Source organism: Capra hircus, chromosome 6 (assembly GCF_001704415.2).
Source record: "Capra hircus breed San Clemente chromosome 6, ASM170441v1, whole genome shotgun sequence".
Lineage (NCBI taxonomy): Eukaryota > Metazoa > Chordata > Mammalia > Artiodactyla > Bovidae > Capra > Capra hircus.
In genome coordinates, this window is record NC_030813.1 from 36,701,794 (window position 1) to 36,716,602 (window position 14,809).

General features: G+C 43.3%; 1 protein-coding gene across 1 annotated transcript in view; it reads right to left on the reverse strand.

The window, feature by feature from the left end:
* Positions 1-8,634, reverse strand: part of HERC3 (HECT and RLD domain containing E3 ubiquitin protein ligase 3) — a 139,315-nt gene extending 130,681 nt beyond the window's left edge. Inside the window, exons 1-2 of the mRNA XM_005681443.3 lie at positions 7,583-8,634; positions 5,163-5,224 (exon numbers count right to left, since the gene is read on the reverse strand). The gene's annotated coding sequence lies outside the window, so the exon portion shown is untranslated. The remainder of the gene's footprint in view (positions 1-5,162; positions 5,225-7,582) is intronic.

Consider the following 14,809-nt stretch of genomic DNA (forward strand, 5'->3'; position numbering starts at 1 on the left):
TCCTGAAGTTTCTACTTTTCACTATTAATTTGGCATCCTGTATCCATCAGTCTCTTACAAGTTTGTTTAAAAGTATGAAAGTAAGAGTGTTAGTTGCTCAGTGATGTCTAACTCTTTGAGACCCCACAGACTATAGCCCACCAGGCTACTCCTCTGGTCCACAGGAGTCTCCAGGCAAGAATACTGGAGTGTATAGCCATTCTCTTCTCCAGGGTATCTTCCTCACCCAGGGACTGAATCAGGTCTCCTGCATTGCAGGTGGATTCTTTACCATCTGAGCCACCAGGGATTCAATCCTTGAGAGTCAGCTGAACTCTGGATGCTCTGGACAACTGCAAGCCTCAGTAAGCAGCCTGAGGTATGGCCTCATCCCTTACTGACTAGTAGAAACCATTTATGGAAAAAGATAAATAGGGCTATTGTTAAAATTTTTCCCACCTGAGTTATAGTAATGCAATCTTCAAGTAGTCAGATGAAAACTACTAATTCAGGGGTAACTAAATAGCAACCACAGATAAGATATATTTCTATGAATGAATCATTAACCTTCACTGGAGATACAGTCCAGCTTATCACAATGCTCTGCCAAAACTAGAGCGGAGGTACTAAAGTCCTCTAGCTGTCAGGAGAGAAGTTCACTGTGTCCAAGAGATGCCAGACATTAACATAGCTTTCACTTAAAGTACACTCTGGTGGAACCCCCATATCTAGTAGCTACTGGTGTCCCTGAATTTAAAGGTCTGCCTTTGGTAATGTTCTTCGTAAATTGGCATTTTGATCTCCTGTATCCTTCCTCCCATTTTTCCTCACTCATTGCTTCTAGAGGAGTAGAATCTTTTACTTCTCTACAAAACACACCATTACAAAAGGTGCTGCTGGAAAAAAAAAAAGGGGGGTGTGGGGTGGGGGGCGGGGGCGTTCCCTGGCTGTCCAATGGTTAAGACTCTGCACTTTCACTTCTACAGACTCGGGTTTGACCCCTGGTTAGGAATCTAAGATCCTGCATGCCACGCAGTCAGAAAAAACAAAAGGTGCTGCAGAAGAATATAAGACAACACGCTGGCTCAGCACCCGAACCAGCCGCCTTGGCTGTCCTGCGCCACTTCAGCCTGGCCTCTCACCTCTCTCTATCACAAAACAAAAGGAAGAAAGATGAACCTTCTGTTCCCTCCACATCACACCTCCTACTTTTCCCAGTGCCTCTCCTCATCTATTCTTGGTTAAGGTGGCTCAGACAAGTAAAGAATCCGCCTGCAGTGCAGGAGACCTGGGTTTGATTCCTGGGTTGGGAAGATCCCCTAAAGAAAGGAAAGGCTACCCACTCAGGTATCCTGGCCTGGAGAATTCCATGGACTATACAGTCCATGGGGTCACAAAGAGTCAGACACGATTGAGCAGCTTTCACAAGGGTCAAAAGGACTAAAGTTCAAGTCCTGAATTAACCATGTGCTAGCTGTGAAACTTTGGGGAAGATGTTTAAACACTCTAAGCCCATTTCCTGTCCCTAAAATGGCAAAAAGAGAAACGGGGCTGTAGCGAGCACTCCAGGTAACTGTCAGAGGCTGCAGGCACCGTGAGTCCTACCCCACGTGCTCTTCGGAGGCCTCAGGACACAGGGCAGCTCCCCAGTGGGCTGGGGTTGTGACTGCCTTCTTCCTGTGGTTAGCATCTGCTGTTCCCCCAAGGCTGCACTACCGCTGGCAGGCAGAACTTTCACGTGGGAAATCTGAGGTTGCAAGACAAGGTTTTTACATGTTTTTTCTCTGCGCTTCCACTGCACGGGGCTCAAGGTAGGTAAATAAATCTCCTTGTATCAGTCTTAGAGAGTTGAACACTAAAAGACAAGCTGCAACTCCTAAACTCTGTCTTACTAATCAGACTATACAAACATCAACCTAAAAACTGATTCTTGGTTCTTTGAAAATCACTAAAATCTAAATATAAATAACACTCAGGCAGGACTTCTAATCTCATTTATGGCAGGGATAAGCTCCATTTCAAATAAACTCAGGAGCCCTGTCCTGAATGGTGTGTGGGAAAGGGAGGGTCTTTCCCAATAGCAGGAAAAGGCAATGTCCCAGTCTTCAGTGTTCTGCAGGCACTCCCCAGATCCAGCTTTAAATAAATCTGGAGCCAAAACTCAAAAGAAGAATTAACTCCAGTAACAAAGATTTATTCTAATGGCATACTTCACTGTCAGAAAGTTTACCACCACAGGCAGAAACAGCCCAGAAGGCAGAGACAAGTTTTCAACAACGTGAATCCACTCCTGGCTTGTTTCCGACTTCAACTGGACTTTGGTCTTCTGACCCTTTTAGCTGACACAGGAAACACTCCTACCCCTCCCCGGATGACTCTGCCCCAGGTGGCACCTTCTTTACTACCTGGTGCTGGGCTTCGTACTAGAAGGATGATCTTTCCATTGTGTACATAAGCCATAAGCTGCCTTCAGAAAAAGACACTTGACCAGACAGGCAAGCATTAAAAAGTCTAACAGTGCCAAGTCAAGGACACAAAGCAACCAGGACTCTGACCCACAGCTGGTGGGAGTATAAGTTGGCAGACCCACCTTGGAAAACAAGTGCGCATTATTACCTAGTGAAAATGAATATGTAAACACCCCATGGCACAGTAATTAAATTCCTAGATATATGACCAGCACTCTCCAACTTACCAAAGACCTACAGTGTCCCTTCACAATGCTGAGAACTGGAGATCAAAAATGGGGTAAAACCTGGAAACTGGGAATTTTGTGATGGAAATGTTATGGATCTGTCCTGTCCAATATGGGAGCCACCAGCCATATGTGACTACTGAGCACTTGAAATGTGGCTAATGATGAGCTGAAATTTTAATTTCATTTAATTTTAATAATTTTAGTATAAGCAGTCACATATGGCTAGTGGCTATCCTGATATACAATGCAGCAAGAAACTCATAATATATGCCCCAAGATATAAGCACAAGAATGCTCATTTCAGGATTGTTTGAGATACATAGAACAGAGACAACCCAGAAGTCCACCTATAAGTAAATGGATAAGCTGCAGCACATGCATAAGATAGAATACTGCACATCAGTGGAAAAGAAATTAACTCCATCTATAAGCATCAGTTCTGCTACATCTGAAAAATGGTGCTGAGGCAGGGAAAAAGTCACAAAAGAATTCAGAATCCAGAATGTGATGCATTTTTACAAGGTCCAAACACAAGTGTAAGAAGTATTTGAAGAAAAATGTTAGTGGAGCTAAAGTTAAAAAAATTTAAAAAACAGTCAATATTAATACAAAGACCAAGAGAGATTTTTGTATTACTATATGTAGCAATGGAGGGTACCATCTGGAAGGAGCATAGAGGGAGCTTCAGTGACGTGGCTGATGTTCTGCTTCTGCCCTTTTATTGTTGTTTGCAGCACATACATTACACATATTGCTTTATGCTTTCAGATACGTCACAACATAATAAGAAGAAAAGTACTATTAAGGTAGGATCACTGCTTCCTGCATCTCACCCACCAATTCCCCATCCATGTGCAGACTGAGAGCTGCTCCATGAAGGGAACCAGGTTTCACGCATCTGTACATCTCCAGTACCCAGCATAACAAAGGTGAGGTGAGGTGAGCTGAGGTCGCTCAGTCGTGTCCGACTCTTTGCGACCCCGTGGACTGTAACCTACTAGGCTTCTCTGTCCATGGGATTCTCCAGGCAAGAATACTGGAGTGGATTGCCATTTCCTTCTCCAGGGGATCTTCCCGACCCAGGGATCGAACCCGGGTCTCCCGCATTGAAGGCAGATGCTTTAACCTCTGAGCCACCAGAGAAGCCCGAGGAGCACAGCAGATGCTACTTGAGTGCCTAAAGAACAGAACCCAGATCTGAGAAAACCAGAATTCTCACGATCTAAAGTTGCTAGGTTTTGTCTGCCAGGTAACATCAGATACACATTCCCTAAGCTGTAACCAAAAAAATGTATTTCCTCCATTCTAAATGTGCTTTCCCTCACAGATCTGAAAGCAGAATGCCTTTTACAATCCAAGCTGTCTTTAAAAAGTGGTGTTTCTCAATGCTAAAGCTGAGGAATGGAAGCTCCATTAAGGAAGGACTGAGTCCCTCCGTTCATTTCTCTACCCCTAGAAGATAGAATGGTGTTTGGCACACAGGAAGAGCTTGATAAGCAGCTGTTGAATGAAGAAAAAGCAATAGTTACCACTACTGCAAGCCTACTGTGTGTCTGAGTCTGTGCTAAAAAACTTCACATAGATTATTTAATCTGTCCTTTACAATAACCTCAACACTTAGCAAAGTTAAGTCACTTGCCCAGGAACATGCAGGTAAGTACTAGATGTGGTAGATAAGTACTAGCTGTGGTGGCAACTTACTTAAAGTGGCAAAGGCAGGATTCAAATATCATCTCCCAGACTCCAAACCCCATGCTCTTATTAAACACAATGCTATATCACCACTCAAATAAAACAAAGTCAAGCTATCTTCCTTCTCCGATTTTAAAAACAAACATTAGAAGAAGATGTTGCACACAGTAAGTGAGTTCATATTAGCTGACTCATATTAGCTGACGGTGATGTTTACAGGCAATGTGAATTAGAACTTGTGTCAGCCAGAGACAGAAGGGATGAGGGAGGCCATCCCAACAGAGGTAGCCAGGCTTCTCTCCATGTCCACCCAACCTCATAATAAAATTAGTTCACTTACTGGCTCATACACATAAACACACGCCCTTGACACCAGCAAGTACTATTTCTAAATGTTATAAATGTCTAAAGGGGACAGAGTTATTCCATAAAAGAGATCATCTTATTATAGAGAACTTAAAAGTCCATTTGATCCAACCTCTAGGCAAGAGACTGACATTTTTAACCTCATTTTAATAGCAGCTGAAGTTAACTTCAGTCCTCTGAGAAGTAACTGGTTGAAGCTGAGACCAGAAACTAGGTCTCCTACTTCCTGGGTTCACCTTGTTCTCTTCTCTCAATCACAGTGGAAGAGGCCAGTAAGGATTTGTTAAGGTTCCTCTCTAGGCAGCTATATTAATCTAAGTCCTTTACGTAGATTATCCTCTTTAATCCTCTTACCCGTTCTGGGAGTTAGATATTATCCCAAGTACAAGATGAGGAAACTGAGTTTCAGAAAAATAAAGTAACTTACCACGGGTAACACACTTGGCATCAGTTACTTAAGCCAGACTGGTTCCACCTCACCCTGCAGATCTGCGAAGTAAAGAAAAAAACAACGAACGTCAATATATTAACAGAATGCTATAAAGCGCTTTCAAGTTACTGAAAACAAAAAGGAATGTAAACTTCTGAAAAGAAAATATCTTTAAATTATGCAAGCTTGAATATGCACCAAATATTTTAACTCAGGACCGGAGTTTGGTTAAATGCTAATAAGATAACCACCAACCAACTATGAAGATGTCACCTCTAAAAGCGAACTTACAGGTAACTGGACTGTTAGCTCAGGTGGTTAGAGCACGATGCTAAAAGTGAACCTAGAGACACAGATTTAAAAATTCCTAGCATTTGCAAGTAGATGTAAAAGTAAAAATAGTTATTTTTAAATCTTCCATTTAGGTTTAAAAAGATAATTTTTGAAAAATAATTCAATTTTTTCCTCCATTTTTCCATGTACCACACATATTTTGCCACAACTGTTTTGAAGCCATCCTTATTTTTCCTTCCTTCTCATCACCACATCCTCTTTCATGCAAAACAAGATGGGACTATCTGAGAGGCACCTTAGCCTCTCAAAAAAAAAAAGTGCTGTATGATTTTAAGATAGTGTAATCATAACTTTATTTCTACATAATGTAAGAAACTGCCATGAAATTTGGAGAATATTACTTTTATTTCTGAAATGGAAACAAAACTATCCTGTATCTCTGACAGTGATGCAACTCTCATTATGTACAGGGAAAAAAGCTTTTATTATGAGGATTTTAAGAAATTTAAATTTGTTACTCAGAATGAAATGCTATAATCAATGGCTCCAACCACACCATTTGGAACGTTCTGAAATCTCGTTTCTGAAAAATAAAATCCCAACTACTTACTGAAAAAGTAAAACTGCCTGCTAACCAACTGTGTTTCTTTCTTTAATGCCAGAGGAGTTCTGTCAAAGAGTTTTCTAGTCTTCCTCTTTGATTCCTGCATTCTTTCTCTAGAAGGTTCCTAGCCTCCAAGCGGTCATACAATGATGTGTAATTTTTCTATTTTGCTTTAAAAGGGGGTTAAACATATTACTCCCTTTTTCTAACATACAATGCCGCCCCCCGTAAAAGAAAGTAGGAAAAGTGACAGCTTCACAATAATCGCCTACTAAAACAAGACAGCATCTCTCTTCAGAGTCACTGCATTTTAAAAGTGTTAATTCTCATTTTATTTTGCTTTTCTTTCTCCTCAGTCTGGAGTTTAAAAAGCAGCCCACTTGATGTTATCAAATCATCAGATGAAAGGTTCTAGAAATAGCTTCCTATTTGTGGAAAGAGTCAGAAGACACAAAAATGGAAGAGAGCGCTTGAATCGTCTTTCCTAAAGCATTTCGTGCGTAATGAATGGAAAAATCCTGGAAGGCTCAGCTCTGAATTTAAGACACTTCCAAACGGGGCTGACTTAAAAGCTAAAGTAAAGTGCAATCAGAAAACAATCAGAAACACTGAGACACCAAAAGCAAAGTTCAAATACACATTTTCCCGGTGCCACGGAGCATACCCCGAATGAAACCACAGTTGCTTTAGGTGCGGTCTCTACAGCAGCTCCGGGTTGGTCTGTTTCAGGTTACACCTGCCCTTATGTCAGCTGTCCCGGTGTGCCCACTCCACACATTCATAAATGACTCAAAGTGCCACCTGCCCCCGAACGTCCCAGTTCCTGACACCCCCGCGACCGTCCGCGCACTTACGTGTCCGCACACACACACGCACACACACGTGTCCACACACACCCTCGCCCCAGCTCCGCCCAGGAGGCGGACTCCGACCAGGCGAACCCGGCACGGAATCGGCGAAGTGGGTGGTGCCGGGAACCGCGGCCGCGGAGCCCCCAGACCGCAGAGCAAACTCCTCGCAGAAGCCGGAGTCCCTCAAAACGCAGAGGCCTCGGCGGCTCCCATTTCGCCGGGAAGCTTCCGGGCCCTTCACCGCAACGGTGTCACCCGAGCCCCGGAATTTAAATAGGGGCAGGCGAGAAGGAAGGGGAGGATCCTCTTTTTGACTTTCTGCGTCGCAATTCCTCCCAGTTTGCAGGCAGCCTAGTCGGGGTGGGGGGAGCTCCCCTCTTTAAAGCGGCTTCCGGCCTCTCCGGGCGCCTGGGCGCTTCAGGTCAGAAGGAGAGCTCTGAAAACGCCTGGCAGGCGTACACGAGGCGGAGGGGCACCCTGGCCGCCCCGCCCCGGCGCAGCCCCGCCGCCCGCGTCCTGCAGGCACCGACCTCCCCGCGCGCCCGGCAGCCGCAGCCGCCCCTCCGGGAGCCAAGCGCTGACAGCTGAGCCGCGCCGAACGCGGCGGGCGCGCGGCTGCAGCCCCGCGGTGCCCTCCTTCCTAGAACCCCAGCCCCCGCCCCGCGCACCTCGGCAGCAGCCGAACCGCCGCTCGGGATTCCGGCGTGACAGCTCCACCGACCCGGCTCTGGGTTTCTCCAATTTCGGCGTCACAATAATAAGGAAGTTTCCTCGCAAGCCTACGGGCGGCGGAATGCGCTGGGTAAAGGACGGCCCGGCCGGCCAATGGGCTTCCTTCTGGGGCGGACCTACACCAATGGTGGCCGCGGCGGAGCCGGAGGCGGGGCGGCGAGATCCGCGGGCTGGAGGCCCGGAGAGGCCCAGGCCCTGGAGGGAGGCGGGGGCTGATCACCGTGACAAGACCGCCGCGGGCTCGGCGAGGGAACAGCCGCGTCGGTTTGTGTCGACGAAGATCTGACTGCAAGATACAGAGCATTAGCACTGGAACTGGATTGCTTTTCACTGGTGGGGAAGGGAGGGACACTAATCAGCGGTTGGTTTTTCAGGTTCTGAGCTGTCTTATTATTTGTGCAGAGGTGGTCAGAAGCCTTGGGCATAGAGGGGAAAGCTAGAGGTGACAATTGAGGGTGCGTTGTTAAGCATCGTATTCCATCCACAATGGAGGAGTCTTGTTTCACTCGCCTTCGGAGGACTGGAGGAAGCTCCAAGCCGAAAGCCGGGCTGCGCGATGGGACAGGCGGGAAGGAGGTCGGCGCTTTCCTGGGAACCTCGCAGAGAGTTGGGGTGGAAGAGAAAAGCGGCGCAGCAGCAGCAGCAGCAACGGACTTGGGGAAGACTAGGGGGGTTGCTGAGAAGCATGAAAAGAAATCAGTGAGCGGGAAATCTGAGAGACACTAAGTGGCCTAAAACCCAGTAATAAAGAAGTTTGTCCTCCCCTACTTTCCCTGGCGCTGAATCTCGGAGCTTCCGTCTCCTCCCCAAGGTCACAGTGCTTTCCGAGTTACCCTGATCCTTATCTGATCCACAGATAATCTTGTGAAGAAAACATTCTCATAAAAGTGACTTCATGAGTCGACCGCACCACCTCCCATACCCCTATATATGCAACACAGAACAGAAATACAGGGAAAGTACTATTTTAACTCAAAGGAATGACTTAACTCCTGGAAGAATTTCTGTAACCTGCCATTTGAACTGGGAAGGTCCTGTGAGGCCAGATTCTTCCCAAGGACATTCAAATCAGGTCAGGTCTGCAGTTATCTTTGAGAATTAACTAGATTGACCAAGCAGAAAAGAAGTTTTGGGGAATAATACATCCTGGGGATGGGGCACTGTCGGCTGGCATATAAGCTGTCACTGACATATGGCAAGTTGTCATACGCTGCTGTGACAAGGCAAGAAAGCAAGATCGCAGATACCAGGTAGCTAACTGTCATCTATGAAAATGATTCCCACCTTTGACGTTTGAATCACACTGGATACCTTTAGAAACGCCAGGGACAAGGTTAACACAATTCCCTTATGCTCCAAAAATGTGGCGGTTTCACAAAAGTCCAGGTCTCTTACAAAGACATAATCCCAATTCAGTGATGGTATCACCAGAAAGAATTGGAGGAATAGCAAAAAGAAATCACTGTGGGAAGGAGGTTTCCCCATGGTCGAGAAGGAAAGAATAAGAGTCTGTTTACATGTCCTGTATATGAGGTTTGTAGTCAGTTAGCATTTAGGTCAATATCTCTGGCTCATGGCTTTTCATATGAAATTTTATCTTGAAAAAAAAGTTGGTTACCTGAGGCTCAAGTACAGAGTTGGGATAGAAGTCAGAATTACAAACTGAGGTATTATAAAGGTCCTTACCAAATAAACATCCAGAACCCTGGGAACTTACTCTTATAGAATAATCAGTGACTGTACACACTCCATTTTAATTTCTTAACTGAACCAATGTAAAATAGCAGTTTCCTCAATAAGCATGTCTGCTCCATGTACCAAAATGGCTTTAAATGACCCCAGCAACAATAGTCCTAAGAGCAGATATTTAAACTGGCTTGGTTTACTTTTTCTTTCTATTTCTGTAGCTCTGTCTTCCATCCATTTTTTTTCTGACTTCCACATGTTCTCTACCAGATACACTCTACACTGAGCATCAAAACAGAACAGTCCCTATAGCCTTGGAGGGGGAGGCAAACATTAACCAAATAGTCATAATAAGAACTAGACAGTCACTAATCATGAGAAATTTTCCGAAAGAAAAACATTCATGTTAAAAATATTTAAGCCCAACAAGAACTGTAAACAGAATTGAGCTCCAGGTAATGCTATGTATGCTGAAGTATTTAGGAGGAAATATCTGATGTTGGCAACTTATTCTGAAAATGTTTTTATTTTAAAAGATGGACTGACAGATGAATGAAGGGATGGATAGATATGTGATAAATCACGTACAGCAGAAATGTTAAGTATAGATTAACATGGTAGGTAGATGGGTGTTCACCATGCATTACTGCCAACTTTTTTGTGTGTTTGGAAAGTTTATATTTAAAATTGCTGTGAGTGAAGTGAAAGTCGCTCAGTTGTGCCCAAGTCTTTGTGACTATGGACTATGTCCTATACAGTCCATGGAATTTTCCAGGCCAGAATACTGGAGTGAGTAGCCTTTCCCTTCTCCAAGGGATCTTCCCAACCCAGGGATTGAACCCAGGTCTCCCGCATTGCAGGCAGATTCTTTACCAGCTGAGTCACAAGGGAAGCTCCCCAAAAAACTGTTGGAACACCAAAAATGAATAATCAAACAAATAAATAAATAGTGGAATAAAGTCTAAAATAACCTTTGACAGGCAGATGGGATCACGTGGTCTAGCTGAAGCACTGAGCATCACTTAAGGAATCTCCAGTGGCAGGGGCCATTCCCAAGCCTGCTGCACCTCCACCTGAACAGACATCGATTTGTTCCATTCTTCACAAATTCTTGAATGCATATGCCTATTTTTGAATTGAAAGAAATTTTAGTGCAGTAGGAATACTGTTTAATAGTTATTGTTCTCTGTGTTTACTTGCACTGCAGACAGACTTTCACTTGGTAAAATTTTGACAGAGGCAAACTTCTGGTAAGTCAGATTAAACACGTGGGGAAACAGGGAGTTTCCTGGCTGTCCAGTGGTTAGGACTGGGCAGCTTTCACTGTGGTGACCCAGGTTCTACCACTGGTCAGGAAACAAAGATCCCACAAGCCGCACTGTATGGCCAGAACCAAAAAAAGGGCGGTGGGGCGGGGGAAACCAGGCCATCCACAACATTCTGTCCTACAGGCATATTTTTGAGGAACAGGTGTCTTCACCTCTAGAAAGGGAAAGCAATGATTATTTAGCAGGTAATGGATATGCACCCTATAAAAGTGCACAATCACAATAGTGTTTCTTGGTACCACAGAGCCCGCAACAAATTACACATTTTGTCAGTCAAGTCAATACTCAACGAAAAAATTGGTTGTAAAACAGTTCTCATATTTTTTTGGTTGTTTAATAGAGTTTATCAAAGACAGCTATATATTCCCAGGATGGCTGTCTGAAGAGCCCTTACAAATAGCTGACAAAAGAAGAGGAGCAAAAGGCAAAGGAGAAAAGGAAAGATATACCCATTTGAATGCAGAGTTCCAAAGAATAGCAAGAAGAGATAAGAAAGCCTTCCTCGGTGATCAGTGCAAAGAAATAGGGGAAAACAATAGCATGGGAAAGACTAGAGATCTCTTAAAGAAAATTAGAGATACCAAGAGAACATTTCATGCAAAGATGGGTACAATAAAGGACAGAAATGGTATGGACCTAACAGAAGCGGGAGATATTAAGAAGAGATAGCAAGTATACATAGAAGAACTATGCAAAAAAAAAGATCTTTATGACCCAGATAACCACAATGGTGTGATCACTTACCTAGAGCCAGACATCCTGGAATGCGAAGTCAAGTGAGCTTTAGGAAGCATCACTACAAAAAATCTACTGGAGGTGATGGAATTCCAGCTGACCTATTTCAAATCCTAAAAGATAATGTGAAAGCACTGCACTCAATAAGCCAGCAAATTTGGAAAACTCAGCAGTGGCCACAGGACTGGAAAAGTTCAGTTTTCATTCCAATCCCAAAGAAAGGCAATGTTTCCAAAGAACGTTCAAACTACCTCACAATTGCACTCATCTCACATGCTAGCAAAGTAATGCTCAAAATTCTCCAAGTTAGGCTTCAACAGTATGTGAACTTAGAACTTCCAGATGTACAAGCTGGATTTAGAAAAGCCAGAGGAACCAGAGATCAAATTGCCAACATCTGTTGGATCATTGAAAAACCAAGAGAATTCCAGGAAAACATCTACTTCTGCTTTACTAACTATGCCAAAGCCTTTGACTGTCTGGATCACAACAAACTGTGAAAAATTCTTAAAGAGATGGGGATACCAGACCACCTTACCCACCTACTGAGAAATCTGTATGCAGGTCAGAAGCAACAGTTAGAACCTGACATGGAACAATGGACTGATTCAAAATTGGGAAAAGAGTACATCAAGGCTATTCTTTGTCACCTGCTTATTTAACTTATGTGCAGAGTACATCATGCGAAATGCCAAGCTGGATGAAGCACCAGCTGGAATCAAGATTGCTGGGAGAAATATCAATAACCTCAGATATGCAGGTGACAGCACCCTTATGGCAGAAAGCAAAAAGGAACTAAAGAGCCTCTTGATGAAAGTCAAAGAGGAGAGTGAGAACGTTGGCTTAAAACTTCAAAAAATGAAGATCATGGCATCTGGTCCCATCACTTCACGGCAAATAGACGGGGAAACAATAAAAAGAGGGGCAGACTCTATTTTCTTGGACTTCAAAATCACTGCAGATGGTGACTGCAGCCATGAAATTAAAAGATGCTTGCTTCTTGGAAGAAAAGCTATGACAAACCTAGACAGCTTATTAAAAAACAGAGTCATTACTTCGCTGACAAAGGTTCACCTAGTTAAAGGTATGTTTTTTCCAGTATTCATGTATGGATGTGAGAGTTGGAACATAAAGAAAGCTGAGTGCTGACGAATTGATGCTTTTGAACTGTGGTGTTGGAGAAGACTCTTGAGAGTCCCTTGAACTGCAAAGCGATCCAACCAGCCCTGAATATTCATTGGAAGGACTGATGCTGAAGCAGATGCTTCAATACTTTGGCCACCTGATGTGAAGAACTTACTCACTGGAAAAGACCTTCATGATGGGAAAGATTGAAGGCAGGAGGAGAAGGGGATGACAGAGGATGAGATGGTTGGATGTCATCATCAATTCAATGGACATGAGTTTAAGGAAACTCCAGAAGTTGGTGATGGACAGGGAAGCCTGGTGTGCTGCAGTCCATGGGTTGGCAAAGAGTCACACATACTGAGTGACTGAACTGAAATGAAATTATCTAGGCTTATTGAAAACTGTCCTGTAATACATCACATTAATTTATTAATGTGAAAAAATAATTTGGCAGAAAGATATGGTAAATCAATATTGCCATCAATAAAATAATCCTTAAGTATTTATTGAAAGTCTTCTATACGCAGAGGACAAGAAGCATCCTTCCTGACTACAAAGATCCTACAGTCATTATGACTAATCCTTTGTTTTTCTTGAAACTATTCATAATTTATGTTTGCATTTGTTCTTATCAAGCCATTTGGATGAGACACAATCACCTTAGGTATAAAAAACTCACTACTGTCAGATAGGTGGAAATTAATTAACATTAACAAGATTTGATGGTTGAGCATTTCCTACAAAAGCCTTTAGGGTGAGCTTTGGTTTGTCCCTGAAGATTGCATGAAATAGAACCTTGGAGCAATTGCATAGTTCATGTTGCAATGAGTGTGATTCATTAATACAATACTTAATCCTAGCACAGGCATCTGCAGTGGGTTGCCTGATTTCTCCCTCTCATTTTTACTAAATAAACATATACTTTTAGCATACTCCAGAAGAAATAAGTAATCAAGGCAGTTATATCTATAAAGTTGATGTATACTATAACCTAATACAATTTACTTAATATAAGTCTGTAAAAAAATAAAACAGGGTTGTTTGTTTTTCCAAGTCTTATGCTGCTGCTGCTGTTGCTAAGTCGCTTCAGTCGTGTCCAACTCTGTGCGACCCCATAGATGGCAGCCCACCAGGCTCTCTCGTCCCTGGGATTCTCCAGGCAAGAACACTGGAGTGGGTTGCCATTTCCTTCTCCAATGCATTAAAGTGAAAAGTGAAAGGGAAGTCGCTCAGTCGTGTCCGACTCCTAGCAACCCCATGGACTGCAGCCCACCAGGCTCCTCTGTCCATGGGATTTTCCAGGCAAGAGTACTGGAGTGGGGTGCCATTGCCTTCTCCAAGCCTTATGGCTATCCCCTTATATAAAGGGGAATGCATTAACTGGTATATAACTTTCTATTGGCCTTTGGCATTTTGTTTTCATCCTATATGTATACACCATGCTTTCTGAATTTGTGTGCCATTAGACACAACCAAGCATGCAGCGAAAAGTGTCACTCACTCAGTCAGGTCTAACTCTTTGCGACGCTATGGACTGTAGCCCACCAGGCTCCTCTGTCCATGGGATTCTCCAGGCAAAAATACTGGAAAAGGTGCCATTTCTTTCTCCAAAGGATCTTGCTGACACCGGGAGGGAACCTGCATTTCTGGTGTCTCCTGCACTGGCAGGCAGATTCTTTACCACCAGTCCAACTGGGAAGCCTTTTCTGGATTTAACAATATATTAAACGTCTTCAGTAGATTCAGACACTATTCTACATCATTTTAAACAATGCAAATATCCACAAAATATACTATAAGTTAATCAGTTTCCCACTTGTTGCATGTTTAAATTATTTTCAATCCTTTGGCGTTATAAACAACAGCGCAACATAACTACACATGATGAACACAGCAAAATATCTGCCCTCAGTCTTAATTATTTCCTTAAGATAAGTTCCTAAAAGTCCAATTGCTAAGTTAGGCAGAACACAGTCTCTTTAAGTTCTTGTAATGTATTGCCAATATATCTCTAACAAAGGATAACACCAGCTAAGTACCTATACAGTATCCAAATGGCCTCTGTCCACTTACCAGTAATGAGGTTGTTTTGTTTTGGTTTGTTTTGGTTTACATTTTTCTTTATGGTACTAATTTTGTAAGCCACTTTAAGTCTCAACTAGAACAACAACAAAAAAAATTCTAGTAAAGTAAAAAGCCCTTTGGTGCACATCTAAAACTCAGCTTAGCTGTTTCTAAATACTCATATCAAAAATTAGCTACATGCATAAAAATGTATGATTGAAG